Below are 4,633 nucleotides of genomic sequence, written 5' to 3'. Positions count from 1 at the left end.
ACAAGGCGTTCGATACAGTTCCCCACAGTCGTTTAATGAACAAAGTAAGAGCATATGGACTATCAGACCAATTGAGTGATTGAAGAGTTCCTAGATAACAGAACGCAGCATGTCATTCTCAATGGAGAGAAGTCTTTCGAAGTAACATTGATTTCAGGTGTGCCGCATGGGAGTGTCGTAGGACTGTTGCTATTCACAATATACATAAATGACCGTGTGGATAACATCGGAAGTTCACTGAGGCTTTTTGCGGATGATTCTGTGGTATATCGAGAGGTTGCAACAATGGAAAATTGTACTCAAATGCAGGAGGATCTGCAGCGAATTGACGCATGATGCAGGGAATGGCAATTGAATCTCAATGTAGGCAAGTGTAACGTGCTGCGAATACATAGAAAGAAAAATACTTTATCATTTAGCTACAATATAGCAGGTCAGCAACTGGAAGCAGTTAATTCCATAAATTATCTGGGAGTAGGCATTAGGAGTGATTTAAAATGAAATGATCATATAAAGTTGATCGTCGGTAAAGCAGATGCCAGACTGAGATTCATTGGAAGGATCCTAAGGAAATACAATCCGAAAACAAAGGAAGTAGGTTACAGTACGCTTGTTCGCCCACTGCTTGAATACTGCTCACCAGTGTGGGATTCGTACCAGATAGGCTAGATAGAAGAGATAGATAAGATCCAACGGAGAGCAGCGCGCTTCGTTACAGGATCATTTAGTAATCGCGAAAGCGTTACGGAGATGACAGATAAACTCAAGTGGAAGACTCAGCAGGAGAGACGCTCAGTAGCTCGGTACGGGCTTTTGCTGAAGTTTTGAGAACATACCTTCACCGGAGAAGTCAAATACTATATTGCTCCCTCCTACGTATATCTCGCGAAGAGACCAGAGAGATTAGAGCCCACACAGAGGCATACCGACAATCTTTCTTTCCATGAACAATACGAGACTGGAATACAAGGGAGAACCGATAGAGGTACTCAAAGTACCCTCCGCCACGTACCGTGAGGTGGCTTGCAGAGTATGGATGTAGATGTAGATGTAGATACATCGATACTCTGCAAATCACACTTAAGTGCCTGGCTGAGGTTCAGCGAACCGCCTTCACAATAATGCCCTATTATTCCACTGCCTAATAGCGAGAGGAAAAAATAACAACCTACATCTTTCCGTTCGACCTCTGATTTCCCTTATTTTATAATGATGATCGTTTCTACCTATGTAGGTCGGCGTCAACAAAATATTTTCGCGTTCGGAGGAGACAGTTGGTGATTGAAATTTCGTGAGAAGACCCCGCAGCAACGAGAAACGCCTTTTGTTTTAAAAATGTCCACCTGAAATCCTGTATCATGTCCGTGAAACACACTCCCCTGTTTCTCGATAATACGAAACGTGCTGCTCTTCATTGAACTTTCTCGATGTAATCCGTTAATCCTGCCTGGTAATAATGGCAGACCGTGCAGCAGTACTCCAAAAAAAGGACGGATAAGCGTGGAGTAGGCAGTGTCTTTAGTAGCTCTGGTACATTTTCTAAGTGTTCCGCCAATAAACTGCAGTCTTCGGTTCACCTCCTCCAAATTTTTTCAGTGTTCTTTCCAATTTAAGTTGTTCGTGATTGTAAATCCCAGGTACTTAGTTTAATTTACGGCCTTTAGAGTCGATTGATTTATTGTGTAACCGAAGTTCAACGGATTCCTTTTAGCACTCATGTGGATGACGCCACACTTCTTGTTATTTAGGATCAATTGCCAATTTTCGCACACTACATATATCTTTTCTAAATCGTTCTGCAATTTGTATAGATTTTCTGATGAGTTTACTAGGCGGTAAACAACAGCATTATCTGCAAACAACTTAAGACTGCTGTTGAGATTGTCTCCTATATCTTTTATATAGATAAGGAACAGCAGAAGGCTTATAACACTACCTTGGGGAACGCCAGAAATCACTTCTCTTTTACTCGATGACTTCCCTCCAGTTAACCAAGAAGCGCCGGCCGCTGTAGTCTAGCGGTTCTAGGCGCTCAGTCCGGAACCGCGCGACTGCTACGGTCGCAGGTTCGAATCCTGCCTCGGGCATGTATGTGCGTGATGTCCTTAGGTTAGTTAGGTTTAAGTAGTTCTAAGTTCTAGGGGACTGATGACCACAGATGTTAAGTCCCATAGTGCTCAGAGCCATTTGAACCATTTGAACTAAGAAGCGAAATCTCTCTGGCAGGAAAACATGAATCGAGTCGCATACCTGAGACAATATTCCATAAGCACGCAGTACTACTACAAGCCGCTTGTGATATACAGTGACAAAGGGCTTCTGGAAATCTAGAAATATGAAATCAATTAGAAATCCCTTGTCAACAGCACTTAGTGTGAGTAAAGAGCTAGTTATGTTTCGCAAGAACGATGTTTTCTAAATCCGTGTTTAGAGTGTGTGAAAAAAAAATAACGTACAAACATGGGGCATCGACAAAAATGCCTAAAAGCCACCGTGACAGAATACAGATTAAATAGACACAAGATAAAAATACAACTAAAACAGTGACTACAGATGATACGTGAAATACGAGTGCTATTCACAAAGTACATTACGTTTTGGAACTAAAAATAAGTAAAGTATTGGAAATTTTTTTTTATTATATACAGATGAAAGCCACACTTAAATACTACTTTTATACATAGTTGCCATTTAAATTAAGGCACTTATCGTAACGATGGACGAGCTTGGAAATTCCTTCGTCGTAAAATTCGGCCGCCTGCGCCTTCAACCTCTTCTTGAAGCTGTGCGTCGTCATCAAAACGCTGCATAGCCAACCACTTATTCATTGCTGGGAATAAGTGGAAGTCGCTCGGTGCCAGGTCGGGACTGCACGGCGGATGAGGAAACAACTCCCACTTAAAAGATTCGAGAACTTCACGAGTGGCATTTGCCGTGTGGGCCCGGGCGTTGTCGTGAATCAGCAAGATCTTTGAGCCCAACTTTTCCCTGCGCTTGTTTTGTATTGCTCTTCTGAGGTTGTGCAGAGTTTGGCAATACCTTTGAGAGTTTATTGTAGTGCCTCTTTCCAGGAAATCCACAAAAATCACACCTTTTCTGTCCGAAAAGACAGTCGCCACGTGGTTGAAGGCGCAGGCGGCCGAATTTCACGACGAAGGAATTTCCAAGCTCGTCCATCGCTACGATAAGTGCCTTAATTTAAATGGCAACTATGTAGAAAAGTAGTATTTAAGTGTGGGTTTCATCTGTATATAATAAAAAAAATTTCCAATACTTTATTTATTTTTAATTCAAAAACGTAATGTACTTTGTGGATAGCCCTCGTATATCTAAAAATTGTGATGTGGTAAGAGAATGATGCCAACTTTTAGGATCGATACTCATGTGCAGACTCATATTATTTGGAGTTGGTGGCACACGAAGATAAATATTAAGCTTCGAAACCGGTCGTGGAATAAATTAAGACTTACTGGCAACTGTAGCAAACTTTTATTCTGTAAATACGTTCCTCAGTTGTGATGCTCAGCTGATAAAATATTTTGTAAAATGATTTTCAAACGACATTTTGCGTGCGCATTCGACAGAGTGGTCCAAGATTAGTTTTGTGCGATATTTGTTTTATCGGTATCCGTTAATAAGGACAGTAAAACACGAAGAACAAACAGCAGTCCAACAACGACTCAGTAGCCCTGCGTGCTTGGTAGTGGCAGTTTATCGCGGGCCAGAGCAGTGCTGTCGCTGCTGACGTACTGATGATTATTCTTCGTGTTTTACTGGCCCTGTTAATACATACCGATAAAACAGATATCGCCTTAGACTGCTCTGTGATTGCTCTATCGAATGAGTACGTAAAATTTCCCCTTAGCGGTCATTTTGTTTGTAGCGGGAAACAAACCTACGCTTGCTGTCGAGACAGGGCGTCGCATGAAAAGACATGATGAACGGTGTTGGTTTGGGCTGACAACAGCTACAGAATGAAAAAGCGAAATTGGAAATAAGTGCTGAAACGCCGGAGAAAATGCTCCTGACGACTCTTAGGAGATACACCTTCTATACACGGGAAACCTCATAGTTCTTTGTTCTTGTCCCTGAAATCTAATTCGCTTCCCAAATTTCTCCTCGGTTTCCTTCACATCTTGCTCAGTTTACTGATTGAATAACGTCAGGGATAGGCCATAACATTGTCTCACTCCCTTCTCAACTATGACTTCCCTTCCATGTCCTTCGACTGCAGTCTGGTTTTTGTGCACAAGCTGTAGGTAGCTTTCAGCGCCTTGTATTTTATCTACATCTACATATATACTCCGGTAGCCACCAAGCGGCGTGTGGCGGAGGGCACAATTAGCGCCTAAGTAATGTTCTCCCTCCCCCCCTCCCCCTTCCCCCCTCTGTTCCACTAGGGAAAAAGACTGTCTGAACGCCTCAGTACGAGCTCTAATTTCCCCTATCTTTGAATGGTGATCATTGCGAGATTTGAAAGTTGGTGGTAATAATATATGCCCTACATCGTCGGTGAAGATCGGATTTCGGAATTTAGTGAGCAGCCCCTTCCGTTCATCGCGCCGTCTATCTGCAGGTGTGTCCCCTTCTAACTTTCTATGAGATTTGTAACGCCCTCGCGATGGCTAAATGT

This window comes from Schistocerca nitens, chromosome 5 (genome assembly GCF_023898315.1).
Source record: "Schistocerca nitens isolate TAMUIC-IGC-003100 chromosome 5, iqSchNite1.1, whole genome shotgun sequence".
Lineage (NCBI taxonomy): Eukaryota > Metazoa > Arthropoda > Insecta > Orthoptera > Acrididae > Schistocerca > Schistocerca nitens.
This window is presented reverse-complemented; position numbering follows the sequence as displayed.